Source organism: Oreochromis aureus, unplaced genomic scaffold (genome assembly GCF_013358895.1).
Source record: "Oreochromis aureus strain Israel breed Guangdong unplaced genomic scaffold, ZZ_aureus HiC_scaffold_63, whole genome shotgun sequence".
Lineage (NCBI taxonomy): Eukaryota > Metazoa > Chordata > Actinopteri > Cichliformes > Cichlidae > Oreochromis > Oreochromis aureus.
In genome coordinates this window covers 106,593-125,654 of record NW_024108961.1, presented here as the reverse complement: position 1 = coordinate 125,654, position 19,062 = coordinate 106,593, and the positions used below count along the sequence as shown (strand labels likewise).

Sequence of the window (19,062 nt, the reverse complement as noted above, 5' to 3'; positions counted from 1 at the left end):
TTTGCAGCATCTCATTGTAGGAATGACACTGAATATATTCAGGCAGCCAATCCTCTGTGAGGATTCAGACATTCAAATTGACATATCAGGGCCTGCACGGCTTCCCAACCAGCCAATCATATATGAGGGCTGAGACATTCAAATTTGCATATTGGGGCCTTCATGGCTTCTAAGCCAACCAGTCATCCATTTCATATATCTCTAAAAGTTCATATTTTTATTTTAAATAGACAAAACTTGACTATTCCCCCATCTCTTCTGTACAAAACGGTATAAGAATGACCGCTCTAGCCCCTATGGTTAGGAAATTATAGCCATTTGTTTGAGGGGAATCCTCAATATGAGAAATAGACAGCAAAAAGCCAGTCTCTCTGTGTGTGTGTGTGTGTGTGTGTGTAAAAGGCTGCACCAGGAACAGCTGTTTAGGCGGGAAACAGGTAGCCTCTCTGATTGGTGGATTCAACTTGAGCAGCTCCAGGCTGTTTGACTGACCTAGAAACATATAGACAATGCTATTAACAGTCCCTGTTCACTTGCTGCTGAGTCTACTGTGTGAGCGTGTGTGTGTGTGTGTGTGTGTGTGTGTGTGTGTGTGTGTGTGTGCGTGTTAGAAAGAGAGAGAGAGAGAGAGACCCTGTTTTGGCAGCATCTCATTGTAGGATTCAAGTTGAATATATTCAGACTGGTTTAGTGGCATAGATCCTGTGTGTGTGTGTCATTCTGTGCATATGTGTTTGCATATGTGTCCATATTTGTAATCATGTGTATCTGCAGGCTCTTATTTCTTTTTGTTTTAATTTTTGCCAATTTTTCACCATTGAACAAGTACATTTGAGGGAATCTTAACATGTTCAGCATTTTTTCAGCTGTCCATTTTGCTTTTCCAATATTTCTACTTAGGTTTTTACTATTCTGCTCAATCAGGGTATTTCTGCTACTTTTCAGTATTTGTGCTAAATATAGTATTTCTGCTAAATCATACTAATTCTACTATTTTATAGGATTTGTGCTAAATATAGTATTTCTGCCAAATTATAGTATTTCTACTAAATATAGTATTTCTGCTAAATCATTGTATTCCTGTTAAGTTATCATGTCTCTCTTAAGTCACAATATGTTTGCTAAGATGCCCCATGTCAGGAATACATTGCAGAACGCCAGGGTCTCTGTCTGTGTGAGCAAGGGGTGCAGCTGTATTAACAGGAACAACTACACAGCTTAATGAAGCAGACAGAAGCAGCATCTCTGATTGGTGGATCACAATCCTCTGTGAGGACTGGCACATTCACATTTACATATCAGGGCCTTCATGGCTTCCCAGCCAGCCAATCCTGTGTGAGGGCTGATACATTCAAATTTGCATATCGGGGCCTTCACGGCTTCTAAACCAGCCAACCAATCGTCCATGAGGGCTGATACACTGAAATTTGCATATTGGGGCCTTCATGGCTTCTAAGCCAACCTAACCCATCTACGTCATATATCTCTAATAATTCATATTTTTATTGTAAATAGTCAACACTTGAAGATTCCCCCTTGCTCTTGCTCTTGACGAAGGCGGTCGTCAAGAGCGCCTTCGTCGCCCTTTTCTCCTCTCCTCCTACTCCTCTCCCTTAGCTTCCCTGCTTAGCCTCTTGTGTCCTTGTCTAGTCTCGTGTTTTTTGTATTACTTTTCCCTGGAACACTCTCTCACAGTCTGTTCTCTAAAACCTAAAAGAGAATTATGGATTTGATCAACTGGTCTCTGAATGCAATTGACAGCCTTTCTCAACGAGAAGTTTGGGCTTGGGTGAGCCTGAGTGCTGAAGATATCTACCTATTCAGAACCATCTCGGCAGATATCTACCTATTCGGAACCATGGTAACAGGGTTCTGGCTAATCGGAGCTGGCTTGGCCCTGACTTACCGGAGAACTAAGGAAGCGGAACCAGCTGTTCAAACCCCCACAAGGCTGCCCGCTGGGATTGAAACGATGGGAAGAGGTGTGAGTTTCTCAAAATAGGCTCATTGAGTGCAGCACGGATAAGATCTTAGAAAGGCTCATGGCTGCCGTGAATACTCAGAATAAGATCTCTGAGTGCAGACTGGATTACATCTCGGAAGGGCTCGCTCGGCATAACATCTCTGAGCGTAAATTGGATGACATCTCGGGGAGGCACACTGTCGTGAGTTCTCAGAATCGGCTCTTTGGGCACAAGAATGACAACATCACAGAGCACAAGTATGGCGAAGCTCGCGGCTCTCCAACGGGAGATTGAGAGACCAGTGTTGGACTGTAGAACTGCTTGGAAATTCATGTGAGCTGTTCGCACTAAAGTAAAAAGCACCATCACTCATGTGGATACCCCTTCGGCGCCAGCTGCGGTTGCAAAGCTGGAGCTGAACAACAACACCCTGATAAGGACTGTGTTTTGACTGTTCTTCCCTTTCTATGCAAGGCCACCTGGGTTGGCTGGAAGACTGATTACTTAGCCTGGCAGGGCGAAGGACACTGTCTCAGCTGAACTCTGGACACATACACACACACGCACACAGACATATATACACGTGCAGACATACACTCATCCCCCCTCCCCCCTCCAAACGCCTTTGACGCTTATTCCCTTCCGATGCTGATGGTGGATCAAGGAGACCAGCGCATAGGCTGCAGGCCCGGATGTACTGTCTAAATCGGCTGTCTCTCACCCTTTACCCACCCCTGTTGCTTGTCATGTGTTTCTTTGGTGTATTAAGAGTTTTTTCATGTGCTATGTGCAGATGTGTGTTTTTTTCTCCGTTCTCAAACTGATCTCCCTGTTGGAGCTCAGTCTGGGAGGAGTTATTTTTTTTCTCCTTATCTTTCCTCATGTGGTGCATTTTCCATTGTTATACCTCTCTGACCTGTCTTCCCCATGTGATGTTTTTGTGTAATGTATGTATGGTCGGAGGGTAAGATGGCGCCGCCATTGCGTGCAATAGGTCGGCAGCCTTATGAAATTTCCCCTTGTGGGACTAATAAAGGTATATCATATCATATCATATCATATCATATCATATCATCATCTCTTCTGAACAAAACGGTCTAACAATAACCATTCTAGTCGCTAAGGTTAGGAAATTATGGCCATTTGTTTAATGGGAATCCTCAATATTAGAAATAGACTGCAAAAAGCCGGTCTCTCTCTGTGCCTGTGTGTGTCTGTGTAAAAGGGCTGCAGCAGTAGCAGCTTTTTAGGTGGAAAACAGGCAACCTCTCTGATTGGTGGATTCAAATTGAGCAGCTCCAGGCAGTTTGACTGACCCAGAAACATGCTGTTAACAGCCCCTGTTCACTTGCTGCTGCTGCTGCTGCTGAGTGTGTGTGTGTGTGTGTGTGTGTGTGTGTGTGTGTGTGTGTGTGTGTGTGAGAGAGAGAGAGAGAGAGAGAGAGAGAGAGAGAGAGAGAGAGAGAACCTTTTTATGGCAGCATCTCATTGTTGGATAAATATAATATATTCAGACTGGTTGACTGGCACAGACCCTGTGTGTGTGTCACTGTGCATTTGTGTGTCTATATGTCCATATTTGATTTTGTGTGTATCTGTTGGCTGTTCTTTCTTGGGTTTATTAAAAATTTATTTTTATTTCTTTATTTTGTTTTTACAGGTGAACTACAATTAGTTTTGAGGGAACTTATCCATGTTCCTTTTTTTTCAGCTTGTCATTTTACTTTTCCAATATTTCCACTTAAGTTATTACTATTCTGCTCAATTCTAGTATTTGTTCTAAATCATTGTTATTAAGTCATAGTATTTCTGCTAAATTATATGTTTTTTTTCTAAATATAGCATTTCTGCTATTTTATAATATTTGTGCTAAACCAGAGTATTTGTGCTGAAACATAGTATTTCTGCCAAACGATAGTATTTCTGCTAAATTATAGTATTTGTGCTAAAACATAGTATTTGTGCAAAATTACAGTATTCATGGTACATCAGTGTCTCTGCTAAATCACAATTTCTGCTATGTTGAAGTCTTTTAACTATTTTTGGCTCAATATATTATTTCTGTTATCTTATACTATTTCTCCTAAATTCTTGTATTTCTGAGAAGTTATCATATTTCTGCTAAGTTACAGTATTTCTGCTAAGTTCTGCTATGTTATTGTATTTCTGCCAAGTATCATGTTTCCTCTAAGATATTACAGTTCTGCTAAGTAATTACACTTTTGCAAAGTTCTTATGTTTCGGCAAAGTTTTTACAATTTCGGCAACTTTTCAGCTTTTTCATCTAGTTTTAGATGACAGCTTCAGCTTTAAAGCATCCACACAGCATTTTTGCAGGAATTGCAAATTTTTATAGTTCTTTATCCTTTATTATTCTATCTGCTCCGTTTCTTTGCCGCTTAACTACTTCCTCAGTTTTCAGCCGATTTTCAACTTTAACTTTAAACTGTTCTGCTATTTCTGCTTTCGACTGCTATATCTTTTGGTACTTATTACTATTATACTTTTTAAAATATTAAACTTTTTTCCTTTTTTTTCCCATTGAAATGAATGGAGAGGTGTTACGGCTGCGGCCATATGAACACTGTGTGCTGTCTTGTTCTGTCTCTCTACTGTGCTTAAGACTCTTTGCCGGTCCATCCCCTAATGAAGAGTAGCGAGCAGCTGATTGGCCCGTGGAACACGTGCCCACGTTCAAAAAGCCCCTCTGACAGCTCCCGAGAGAGAGAGAGAGAGAGAAGCGAGCGAGCAAGCAAGCAGTTTGACAGCCGACGCGGTCCTGGCCCTGGTTTCCAGCCTATACCTTTGCTGTGTGTTTGTGTGAGCGTGTTCTGTGAGAGCAGCTCCTAGTGTATTAACTTAGTGCTTAGGCACCCATGGGCTGAAGCGGAAGGGGTGAGCCGCCTTTTTCTTTGGAACAGTTTTCTCCTGTTTTCCGGGTTAGGGAGCGAGGGTTAGTATTGTCATTTGTTTGTTTTGTTTCTTTCTTAGGGTTTAGTTAGTTTTCTCTGGTGGGACTTAGTTGGTTTTGTTTATTATTTTGGCCTGGGTTCACCCTGGAGGTTCCACAATTCTGCTAAAACTTGCTTGTATTTGAACCTTTACTACTTCCTCATACTTTCACGTAGAATCTCCATTCAAACTTTAAAATGTTCTCAAATTGTTTGGCTATTCATGTCTAATTCGGCTTTTTCATATCTGTTACCATTTTAATCTTATCCCTCTTTAAGTCTTCAGTTGGATCATTGTGATTTTTCAGAAAATACATGTGTTGTTATGGTTGCTATGCAATTAACTTAGAGTGCCCACTCGACGTTTTTGAATTTTCCTTTCATTTCCGAACAACTTCTTGCTACTCGCTCAATTTTGACTCAACCCCCACAAATTATACATCAAAACGTAGGTATTTTTGCTGGCTTTCAGAAAATGTCACTATCATTGTTGTGGGAGTTACAGATATTTTGCAAATCTCCTCAGAGCAACACAAAATCTGAAAACTCTCCATAGACAGTCAATGGAGAGTTTGTTTAAAATCACCGCTGGAATTCTCTAATGAGACACATTTTCAAATAGTCATATCTGCTTAACGAAGCAAAGTTAAGACATGAGGCTTGTGCCAATATATCTTCAGACACTCCTGATGCTCACAATTCAAGAATTGTTTTCTCACCTATTACTGTTGGGTCATGAATTACATTTCTTTGAGGGTAGGATATTCGTCCCTCGCTCAGATTTTTTCAGATTTCAAACTCTGGAAATGAGGCACTTTTTTCTCTCGTCATATCTTTTTGATGGATTTCAACAGAGCCCTGAATATTTCCATGACTCTTCACCAAACCCTGCTGTTTCTTACGGTGAAAGAATGATTTTGATGCTCCATATAGATTCAGAGTTACAAAACGTTGTTTGAGGGCAAGTCAAAACAGTTTTTGCTTCGCCTCTACCCAGTTACAGTGTAGTACAAGTCATATATCTTTAATAATGTATATTTTAATTATGAATTATGATGACCTGAAGACAAAACGGTGTCAGAATGACCGCGTTCTTGTCACGTCTGGTGTGGCAGACGTGTGGAGTGTAGATAAGGACCCAAGATGCAGACTGCTTAAGTGGTGAGCGAGCTTTATTAACCAAAGGGTGACACAAACGGAGATGACGTGGACAAAAACCAAAACCTAAGAGTAAACTAAACTGGGAAAAGCTAAGCAAAAACAAACCTGAAACCTTGAAACGGAGATGCAGGGAGAGTAATGCGGCCAGAAGACACAGGAAAATGGAGGGGAATAACACAGACAAAGGACAACGAGGACGGGTGAACACACACTATAAATACACACCAGTAATCAGGGGATGGGAAACAGGAGGGAAACACACCTGGGAGACATAACAGCTGACGAGGCAGGGGAAATGTAAACAGAACACGCTGACATAAGACAGAGACCTTCATAGTAAAACAGGAAACACATATGCAAGGGCACAGACTAGGAAATGCAGACTTAACACAAGAATAGATGGGCAGAACAGAATAAACACTAAACAGGAGAAACAGAACCAAAATCACAATAATAGAAAACACAAAACGCTGGGTCAAAAGGACCCAGGATCATGACAGTTCTAGCCCCTACAGTTAGGAAATTATGGCCATTTGTTCGAGGGGAATCCTGAATGTCAGAAATACACTGAAGAAAACTCATACCTCTCTCTGTGTCTGTGTGTAATGGCTCACTACAGCAGGTGCAGCTAATTTAACTGACCTACATATACCAAACCCACACTCTTAACAGCCCCTGTCCACTTTACACTCTATGTATGTGTGTGTGTATCAATATGTCTCCTATGTTAAAGTATTACTGCTTAATCATATTATTTCAGCCAAATCAAAGTACTTCTGCTGCATCTTAGTACTTCTGCTCAATCATACTATTTCAGCTAAATCATAGTATTACAGCCAAATCATACTATTTGTCCTAAAACATAGTATTTGTACCACATCATAATATTTCTACTCTGTTGTAGTGTTTTTGCTAAATCATTGCATTTCTGGTTTGTCATAGTATTTCTGCTAAATTATAGTATTCCTGCCAAATCATAGTATTTGTGCCAAATCATGGTATTTTTGCCAAATCATGGTATTTGTGCTGAAAAACAGTATTTGTGCCAAATCTTAATATTTCTATTATATTATAGTAGTACTACTAAGTCGTAGAATTTCTGTTAGGTTATAGTATATGTGCTGAATATAGTATATGTGCCAAATCATAGTATTTGTGCTAAAACATAGTATTTCTGCCAAATTGTAGTATTTGTGCAAAAACATAGTATGTCTGCAAAATAATAGTATATCTGTTATGTTATATTATTACTACTAACTCATAGTATTTCTGCTTTGTTATAGTATTTGTGCTAAAATGTAGCATTTCTGCCAAATCACAGTATTACTAATATTTCAAAGTATTTCAGCGAAATTACAGTATTTCTGCTATGTTATAGTACTTGTACTGTCATGTTACGGCTGTGTGCAGACAGGAATAGGACCCAAGGTGCAGACTCCGGAGACAGTCATGAACTCAAAACAGCTTTATTGCTGAACAAAGAATATCTACAAAACCTAAACTGAGAAGAAACTAACAAAACACACACAGGGAGCCACAGGGAGATACACACAGCATGAGGGACGACGTGACACTGACTCAAAGAAACACAGGGTTTAAGTACACAGAGGGAGCAATCAGGGAATGGGCAACAGGAGGGAAACACAGCTGGGGCAAATCAGGACTAACGAGACAAGGAGAGCAAAACCAGATACACTAACATGAGACATGGACTTTCAAAGTAAAACAGGAAACATAACACAGACTCACAGGCAGGCATTATAACAAAGGGAACAAAGACGTGGGACCAGGGCAGACACAGACACTGACTGGACGTGGGGATACAGCAAACAGGGGAGACAGCAACTCAGAATCACAGACAGAAAACCAGAACACTAAAACTCTAACAGAACCCACCCAGAGAACCTAAACTAAGAATAATCCAAAAACCCAAAAAGCAAAACTAGAATATAATGAAATAACAAACTCAAAGAACCAAAACACAAACCACTGGGTCGATGACCCAGAGATCCTAACATGTACTCAATTATAGTAAATAATAGTAAATGCAGATAGCAGAAATACAGTTGACTGATCTAGAAACATACAAGCACAAATTTCTGCTATCATTTAGTATTTCTGCTAAATCATACTATTTCTACTAAATTACAGTATTTCTTGAAAATCATACTGTTTCTGCTAAGTCACAGTATTTCTGGTAAATCACACTATTTGTACCAAATCATAGTATTTGAGCCAAATCATAGTATTTGTGCCAAATCATAGTATTTGTGCCAAAGCATATTATTTTTGCTTAATCATAGTATTTCAGCCAAATCATAGTATTTGTGCTAAAACATACTATTTCTGATAAATCATAGTATTTCTGCTACGTCTGGGCTGAGCTGTGTTTTAGCTCAGTGCGATGAGCAGCTGTTCTCAGAGCAGGAGACACTCTAACTTTTTAAACTCTTGTCAACACATATTTCAGCTTAACCTCTTCTCAGCAGAATTTTCAGTTTTTCACCTCTTTTCAGCACAAATCGCAGCTTTTTGAGCTGTTTTCACCACAAACTTCAGCTTCTTCAGCTTTTTTTAGCAGATTGTTATCCTTCTTCTGCTGTTTTCTGATTGCACTACAAGGCACATTCACACAGCATTTTTGCAGGAAATGCAATTTTTTCTAGTTCTTTATCCTTTGTATGTTCTTGTTTCTTCCTTACGTTTTTTGCACCTTAACTACTCCCTCAGTTTTTATCCGATTTTCAACATTCAAACTTTAAAAAATTCTGCTCTTTATGTTTATTCCGGCAATACCTTTTGGTGCTGATAACTTCCATACTTTTTGAGATATTACTTTTTTTTTTTGCAATTTTTTTGCCCATTGAAATGAATGGAATACATTATCAATGTGGTCATTTATTTTTGCTTGCCGAGCTGAGCTGTGTTTTAGCTCAATGAGATGAGCAGCCATTCTCAGACCGGGAGGCCAAATCCCGCTTATGGCAACATCTTTTTTTCAGTTAACAGTTAAACTTTTTTAACCATTTTCAATGCAAATTTCAGCTTCTTCACCTCTTTTCAGGAGAATTTTCAGTTTTTTCACCCCTTCTCAGCACAAATCCCAGCTTTTTCAGCTGTTTTCAGCAGAAACCCCTTTCCAACAGAAATTCTGCTGATTCACCTCTATTGAGCACAACCTTCGGCTTCTTTACCTCTTTTCTGCAGAAATTCTGCTGATTCCCCTCTTTTCAGCAGAATTTTCAGCCTTTTCAACTCTTATCAGCACAAATCTCAGCATCTTCTGCTCATTTCAGCAGAATTGTCAGTTTCTCCATCACTTTTTAGTTTTCTACGACCCAGTTTGGCTCAGTGAGATGAGTAATCTCCTTGAGCCCAGGAGGCCCGGGTTCAAACACTGCACCGGGCAACTTTTCTTTTCAGCAGACAGTTCAACTTTTTCACCTCTTTTCAATAAAAATTTCAGCTTCTTCACCCCTTTTCAGCAGAATTTTCAGTTTATTCACCTCCTTTCAGCACATAGTTTTTACTTCTGCTTTTTTCAGCAGATTCCACTACAAGGCATTCACACAGCATTTCCACAGGAAATTCAACTTTTTCTAGTTCTATTTGTTCTTATTTTGTCCTGTTTCCTTTTTTCTGATGCCTTTCAGCATTGCTATATTACACATGGAATGTGAATTATATTAATAGGAATAATGACAGTAATAGAAATGAATAAATAAATATATAAATGATAAAGAAAAACAGGAAGAAGAGGAGCCTATGTGGTGTTTGTAGAGCTCGTAGTGGAAAATGCTAAAGCTTTTTATCCTGTCAGCTAAAAATGAGAAACTGATGATGCTCCATTCATAAATGAAAAGGTGAAGTATTCACATGAAATCTGGTTTCTCTTTGAAGGCTGAGACATCGTCAGATGTTTTTATATTAGGATCATTCCCACAGCTTTTTATTATCACGCTGATGTTTGAGTCACTGAATCAGGAACACTGTCTCCTTTTGTTCTCACACTGAGTTTAATGAAAGAAGATTTCTGTTTGTCCATTAAAGTTCTTTGTTGTGATCGTTTAAAGGATCCCGTGATGAACAAGAGCCTGGCTTGTCTCAAGGAGTCTCTCAGTGACCTGAGCAACATCTACACTACAGCTCTGCTGGCCTATGTGTTCACCCTGGCAGGAGACGTGGAGACCCGTGCTCACCTTCTGCTCCACTTGGACACAGTTGCAGTGAGGGAAGGTGAGTCATCCTTTAGCAGGACATTATTCAGGCTTTATTAGCATAACTGTAACTGTTATTGTGTGTGTTTGTAGGAGGTTTCCTCTACTGGTCTCAGACAGCAGCAGAAACATCAGCCTCCCTTTCAGTGGAGATCAGTTCTTATGTGCTGTTGGCCAAACTCAGCACCTCCCCAACTGCTGGGGATCTGGGATATGCCTCTGGTATTATCAGGTGGCTGACTGGGCAGCAGAACTATTACAGAGGCTTCTCCTCCACTCAGGTACTACACCACCCGAACAGCATGAAGCTAATCTTTGAGTTCATATATAGTCTTGGACAAAATCAGGGACAGAAGAAACAATACTGATGCTTTCATGTTGTTGCTGTGCTTTTCTCTCAGATATGCAGACTTGTTTTAGCCAGGCAGGAATTTTCTTATTCTTTATTTACAATATGAAATTTATTTTGGTCTAAAAATGTGTAACAGAATAGCCTTCTATGCACCAACTACACATAACAGCCTGTAAATAACAGCTCACCTGCAGTCTATAAGTTTATACCTGTGATTTCTGTACTTTGTTTCTTTGAGTTCATTCTCTGTTAAAGATATTTAACCTGTTTAACCTTTATTTAACCAGGAAGTGAAGGTTAGAAACTTTTTTGTGAGAGTGTGTTGAAGTGACACAGGCAGTTTGAACTTCATGTCAAAATGAATCCATCCTGTAGGACACAGTGGAGGCTCTTCAGGCTCTGGCTCTCTACTCCACTCTGGTGTTCAGTCTTGAAGGTTGGAGCACAGTGACAGTTCAGGCTCCCAGCAGTCAGCTGACATTTGATGTAAATCAGGGCAACAAACTGCTCTACCAGGCAGAGGCGCTGCAGGACGTGTCAGGAAAATACAGCCTGGAGGTGAAGAGCACCGCATGTGCTTCAGTGCAGGTCAGTGACAGCATCATGGAACAAGGTCCTGGTTAGTGTAAAAACAAAGGCTTTCTTTGTTTCTTTGTACTTATAAAACGGTAAAGAAGATGAGCATTTTCACATGTAATAACTGTGTTTTCATAGACAACAAAGACATTAGACCTGACAGTAATAACTGCACACAGTAAAATTCTATTTTACACTAAATTAGAGCAAAAATAAATCAAGTCACTTTGTGTCAATATCAGAGAAACTTTATTCATCCCAGAGGGAAACTGAGCTGTCGTAGTAGCACATACACAACAAACATCAAATACTGATATAAAATGAGTGTAGAAACAGAGATCGATAAATATTAAGATAAATAGATAAATATAGAGATATAGGTATAAATATAAAAGTGTCATGGTGTAGAAAAGTGACAGCAGGGTGCACTGAGCTGTGATTGGCTCTGTTTGTTTCCCAGATTTGTGCCACCTACAACATCCCAACACCTCCTGATGTCACCACTCTCAGTGTGAAAGTCCAAGCAGAGGTGGACACCACAGGTGAATGTGCCAGAGCCAGACTGACTGTGGAAATACATCCCTGTAAGTATGTGACAGGTTAGAGGAGTGCTCTGTACCAGCGTGGAGTCACTGTTGGTGGATGAAGAGCATGTGTGCACACACTGTTCAAACACAGCTACAGTGGGAAGGAGAAAACCACAAACATGGTGGTCCTGGATTTTCCCCAGACCCCGAGTCTTTGAAGAGTGTGAGTAATTAGACAGACTCTACCAACACGTGTGTGTCATGTGATAACTGTGATGATGTCATCTCCTCACAGCTCAAACGTGGGCTCCTGGTGAGTCCTGTTGAACCAAAGGAAGATCATGTTCTGGTGTACTTAGAGGAGGTAAGAGAAAGTCACTGTGGGGAACACCAGATGATGATCTTTGGACTTGTTAAAAACTGCGTCTGCTATTGTTTCTGTCTTGTCCAGTTATCAAAGAACACACCCATCAACCACAGTTTAGAGATCATCCAGGAGCTCCCAGTGGACCACCTGAAGCCAGCCGTGGTCCAGATCTATAACTACTATCAATCAGGTCCAACTCTAACTAAGCTTTACTCCAACAGCACACTGACACACTTCAGAGGATTCATCAGACTGAACAGTTCATAAAAGCTGATATCAATGGGACACAGAGAAATGACACTTTTATGTTTTTCTACCATATGTTTCTGTCAGGTGACCAGGCTGAGACCCAATACATGCTTGTCTCGTGAGCTGCAGGTAAGAAGCTGTAATAACACACAAGTACACCTTTCATACACATTCATTTTCACAGCATCAATGAAAACGACTAACTTTGAACTTTAACTTTGATTCCTCAGAGTGTGAAGAAAGTGTGGCTGGTTCTGAGCTCATCGCTCAAGTTAAACCTGCAATTTAATAAAGAGACTTTTTCTGCTCACACGCACGTGTGTGTGTGTGCGTGCGTGTTAACAGATTACTGATGCTTAATGAATGAATAATTCATTTTGAATAACAGGCAGGATGGAAAATCTGGTTTTACAGTCACTTTGCTGAGTGTAAAAAGGAAACAAACTGCATCTATTTGTGCATCTTGCACCAGGATTCTCCTCCTCTCTCTGACACTCCAGGAAGTTCAGTTCTGCTCTGTTCTCATGAAGCACCAGGAAGATGTGAGGCTCAGAGTGAGGACTGAGTCGAGACTGATGACACACACTCAGCCTTTTGCCACTGCATGCACAGCTTTGAGTCATGTGACACTCGTGCACTCATGTTGATCACACCTCTCATTTCAGATAAGTGAACTCTCCCAGGGGCAACTATCACAGACAGTGGTGTGAAAAAGTCTTTTCACTCAGTCATTTCTTAGTGTTTTGCATATTTATCACACAAATGTTCATGTTAGACAAAGACAACACAAGTAAATACAACCTGCACTTTTAAATAATGATGTCATTGATTAAGGCACAAAGGTTATCCCAACCTACCTGAGCTGTGTGCAAAAATAACTGCCCCTCTGGTTAAATCATGAATTAACTGTGATTAACCACATTTTTTTGAAAAGCTGAGTTCAGTTTCACAAAACACACTCAGCCAGATTACTGGAAGACCTGTTGAATCAACAGACTTATCAATGTCTACAGAACCTGTGTGAGAAAGTGAACAGGCTGAAAGATGTCAAAAAGCAACACATAATGTCACGATCTACACAATCAGCTGACAAACAAAGTCACACCTGTCAGTCTAGACAGGGTTAAAAGCCATTTCCAAGGCTTTGGGACTCTGTTGAACCACAGTGAGAGCCATTATACACAAATGCTGAAAGTGTGGAACAGTGGGGAACCTTCCCAGGAGAGAGCGGCCACCAAAATGACCCCAAGAGCACATCAACAATTCATCCAGGAGCTCACAAAGAGCCCAGAACAGCATTAAAGAAATGCAGGCCTCAGTTAAGGTCATCATTGAACAATAAGAAAGAGAATCCATGGGGCAGTCAAAGGAGAAAACCACTGCAGACCAAGAAGAACACAAAGGATGGTCTCACATTGTCCAACAACATGTTGATGATCCCAAAGACGTTTGGGAAATACTCTGCGGACTGATGAGTCAAAAGCTTTCTAACAGGTTTGAGTCCCGTTACATCTGGGATGAAACTAACACTGCATTTCAGAAAAGGGACTTGTTTCCTTCTTTCCTTCCTTTTTGTGTCCGCTGTGCTTCATCTGCTGCTCTTCACTCTGTTACTTTGGACTGATTTCACTCACACTTTGTTTCCATGGTTTCTTTGCGTCACGCTGACAGCACATGAACAACACGACATGTTTGATCTCAAAGAAGGGGCAGCATCCTCTCTCCAACCTGTTTCTCCATCTTCTACAACACCTGATTCATTCCAGTTTCTCTGCTTTCACTTTGATTCATGTCAACATGAAGCCTGAACGTCTGTGATGAACACACTATTAGCATCACTGACATATTTCATCATTTAAAACCACTTCCTGTCACTGTGGTGGTTACAGTGACATCTGACATTTTTTTTTTACCTCCAGAGGGTGACAAATCAGCACAGACAGAGAGCTCCATTCAAACTTTGCTGCCATTAGTAATAATTCTTCAAATTTAATCATCAGTGTTTGAGCAGTTATGATATCAGGGACAATCTAGACATGTGTGACAATACTGAACATGTCACATAAGACATATCACCTTAAGAGCTCTTAGGGTTAGCTTAGCGTTAGCTTAGCGTCAGCATGCTGTGTGGCTAGCTTAGCGTTAGAACTCTGGCAGGTGTCTCCTGTCTAATTATTAATCACAGTGACAGTAAAGGAGGTAAAGGCGATAAAAACACTGCAGCTGAGCTGTGACACCATCACATACGCTCCGTCCTCTGCGGACTCTGAGTGAACTCACAAAGTATAAAGTATAAGTACACAAACACGAACGCAGCTCAGAATGTCGGACACACTCGGCCTCGTAGGTCCAGCTGTAAGTCCGTTACCGTGAACTATGCAGCGGCAGATTTGTGCTGTTTGTGCTGGAACTAAGCTGCACACAGCTGATGTTAGCCAGGAAACATTACACACTGAATTTAATGGAGAGACCGGAAATGAAAACACACAGTTTATTGTGTGAAGAAATCAAATATGAGCTGAACAAACAGTAAAGTTCCTAAAGACAAACTGTTAAAGGAGGAAACAAAGCAAACTTACAGTTTCTTCACACACACCAACAACAAGCTCCACTCCACACCTGGGCCCTGTTTCAGAAAGCCGGTTTAGTGCAAACTCTGAGTAAGTATACCCTGAGTTAACGAAAAGTCTGGGTTTTCGGTTTCACAAAGCGAGTTTAGATTAATTCTGAGTGAGTTACTATGACGACACACTCCGTGAAGCTAACCTGCCCCCTAGCAGGTTTACTTCAACTAACCCTGAACTTCTCCACCTCTTTGTCGGAAACCTGACTGTAGGAAGTGTCAGACATGGCGTGCCCTTCCTTGAAGAGCCAGTAGATGTTGAAGCCCAAATTCTCCGCAGAGCTCTCCGCCGGGAGAGTGATTAGAGCGCGTTTGGACATTTTATCATGTCCTGATGATTTTCTGTGTGAACGTTACCGCTTTTTCAGCACAATCGATAATTTATTTGAATAACATCCTCAGGCCTTATATTGCTCATGTGACACATCGCGGACATTCTCTCTCAGTTCTGTACATATTATTTGTATTGCACTTCGTTTTTTTGCAAACGGAGCTTTCTGTATAATATTGGTGACGCTGAGCACGTTTTCAAGGCTACCGTCTGTCGGGCAGTCAGGAATGTTACAGTTGCACTGAAACGTCTCCTGTACTCGTTTGTGGTGTTCCCGGTCATAGACCCACAAGATTTATCAAAGAGGATTCCACAAAATTGCAGGTATCAGGATGAACAAAACTTAATTCATGATGTGGTGATACTTGAACTACTACTTAGATTTTACATTTATTTTCAGGGTTCCCAGGCGTGATTGGCTGTATAGATGGCACTCACATTCCATTCTGCTGCTTGAAGAGTTCCATTTCAAAAAGCATTTTTTATTTTCTTGATCAAATAGGTCTTGTACAGCTGCTTTACAGGGAGCTATTGAAACACAGAAAATAGCATTGACATTCATAGTACATGCCTACTTAGGTTGGTTGTAAATCAGTGCTGAACATCTTACTGAGGAAAGGTTTGTTGGAGAAGTGGCTGGACCCTCTTCCTCTACATTTTTATATTTCATTTTTACTTGCTGCCAGGAACGTTTGGGGCCTGTTGGGTTGCACATGCGCTCACATCACATCACAAAATAAAATGTATAAAATAAAAATAAAATGAAATATAATAAAATAACGTGTTAAATGGGTGGAAACCCTAGATCAATTTTTAAATTAACACTCACGCATTGACTCTGTCGGCTATGTTTTGCCATGCATGCTCCCTTTCTTTTGCAGCTGAGGCTGTGTTACTTTTTTTTCCGCAAAATTTGCATGTTATCGGCATATGCTGCCATCAGAATTTCGGCCTCAAGCGCTGTAAAATACATTGGCGCGCCTTCTTTTCCTCCGTCTCCATGGTGACTCGCTTAATCTGTGCTCCACTAATCAGGGCTTTATGCGCGTGCTTAACTTGGGGTTAAAGCAACTCCGCGTTGATTGAACTAATTGTTATCAGCCTTTCTGAAACCGAATATTCCGAGTTGGACAGTTCGGGGTTACTCAACCCTGAGTATCATTTTTAACTCTGAGTTTTCTAAACCGGCTTTCTGAAACAGGGCCCTGGACACTAAACACGGACACACAGGTGAGCTGCTTCCTGGAAGGAGGCGGGACTCCACCTGAAGCTCAGCACAGGTGGGAGTGGCTCAGCTCTGTGTGTGTTGATGTGTTAACTTTAAAAATATGCTGTCTGACTGCTCAGACTGAGTCAGAGTAAAGTTCACATGCTGATGTGTGAAGACATGAAACCTTGTTGTAGCTGCAGGTGTGAACACACTGATCCCAGATCAGCTCTGCTGTATTTGTAACATGAACATTTCTGCTGCAAAGCTTCAAATGTTCAGCATGTTTTTCTGTTTCCAGTCTATAGATCCAGTCACATTTTCTACCTTCACCTGTGCAGCAAAGACAGAGCTGAGCTGAAACCAACCGTCCAATGAGCAGCATCAACACCTGAGCTTCATTCAGACTCTGTTATTGAAGATGTTGTTGTGTGAATGAAATGATGTAAATATCCAAACATGGTGGATGATTTTCTACCACGACGCACGTTTTTCCATTTAAATGGAGGCTCGAGGCGGCGAGCGGCAGACCGGAAATGAGCCGGCTCCCGTATACGACTCACGCCACCATCACACATCAGCAGCATTGGGTTTCCTGGCTGACAGCAGTGTAGTAGCTGAGAAAAGCCAAGGTTCACGCTCAGCCGGCCCTCCTCTATGAGAGTCCCCAGTTCAAGGGCTGCTGGGTGCACTGGTTTGATACCAGGCTGTTCTACAGCAGGACCACCTCCAGAAGACTTCCTCTGAGACTGGGACTGTTTAACATCCTCATGATCACTCACATGATGCTCAGAGGTGTTTCTCCACCTTAAAGAGAAGCAAACGTTCCTGTGAGATGCAGGACAGGAACATCTGAATGCCCTCGCCATGCTGTCATGGAGAGGAGCGACCTCCTTCCTACCTCCTTACACCTTTACTTTCTCCTTTTTCCTTTACTTCTTCACCATCTCCTCTGTCCTCCCTTTCTCCTTCCTATTCCCTCTTTTCCTCTTTCTCTCTCACCTTCTTCTTCACACCTGAATCCTTCCATCAGTCCCTTCAGTCCCTTGTCTCCTCCCTCGTCCTTCAGACTGCGAGGACACCGTCCACGTCGTCGCTGGGCGGAGCCTGGTCTTGTGGTTCTCCATGGAAACCAAGGCGTCCGTCAGAGAGATGAAGCTACAGCCTTTAACACAACAAGTAAGAGTATAAAGCAGAAAACAGCTGATTGACTTTATTAAAGTGGTTTCATTCATTAAGATGTAAATTTGGGATTTCTTTGTTTTGACAAACTAAATTTGACTCTGTGAACTTTTGATTTGACAGATCAGATGAAAAGTGAAACGTATAAAAAGCTCTTTCATTCTGCTCATTTTGCTGTGAAACAAATGTTCAGAATATTGATAAATGTCTTTTGATGGTTCTGGCCTTTAATGATAATGTGACGATAAACATGAATCTGAGCAATGACTGGTTCTTCCTTTATGCTGAGAATCATCAACATCATAATAAATGTTGCTTTTCTCATCGGGACTTTAACCAGGTCAATAATAAATCAATTTGCTGAGCTCAGCACTTCCTGCTTTGATGAAAGATAAACATGAAGCTGGATTTCATGTTGAGGAGACTCTGAATGGGCCTTAGAATCTATAAATGTCCTCAGTTTCTTTCAGACACTCATGAATATTATACATATATACTCTGCTGCAGCCTACAGCTCACTGATGACAGAGACAGCTGACTTTAAACACACATCCAGAAATAATGTTAGCACTGAGAGCAGAGCTGAAAGCATCCGTCCAATCGCTGATCGGCACGGCCGCCTGAAGGAGGCTACAAAGAGCAGAGCTTTGCATTGCTGTGAGCTGTTTGTGACACTTCAGCATCTGCACCAGTTTCCCTGCTGGTTTCAAATATCTCACTGGCATCAAATTTCAAACGTGTGTTTAAAAACAGGAAAGTATCCAGTTTCAGAGTTTGATCTGTCGCCTCTGTAGGATTTTACCTTCAATATGGACGCAAGTGACTGCAAATCACTGCTTTGTCTGCTTTTTATGGATGCTTTACAAACATCACAGGAGCCAGAGATTAATAACAAGTACGATTCAGTGCAGAGAGGTCTATTAACACATAGTGAGTGAAGAAGAAACATCCAGTGCATCATGGGAATCCCGCAGCAGCTACACCTATTACAGCAATCATTTGCAGTCGGGTATTCGGGCTGTCCACAGGCACACACTCGGATGTTCAGCTCTCCGTTCCTCCTTTACATTCTTCATATATCTATGTTGGAGAGTGTAAATGATGGGGCTGAATGCCCTTTGTACCAGAAAATACACCTCTTAACAATGCAAAGCTATCAGCTCAGGTGGTAAAAGTATTTAAGTAGAAGTACAGATACTAGTGTTGAAAAATTCTCTAATAAAAAGTAAAGAAATGTACTGAAAGTAAGAAAGTAAAAAGTACCTCATTGTAGGACAATTGTAACCTATTGTAATTGTGTGCTAACTGAAGCTTAACATTCATAATATAATATAATATCATATAATTAGATGAGA

General features: G+C 40.9%; 1 pseudogene; it reads left to right on the top strand.

Annotated features, from left to right (window-relative positions):
* Positions 1 to 7,300: 7,300 nt before the first annotated feature.
* Positions 7,301 to 19,062, top strand: part of LOC116328469 — a 47,129-nt pseudogene continuing 35,367 nt past the window's right edge.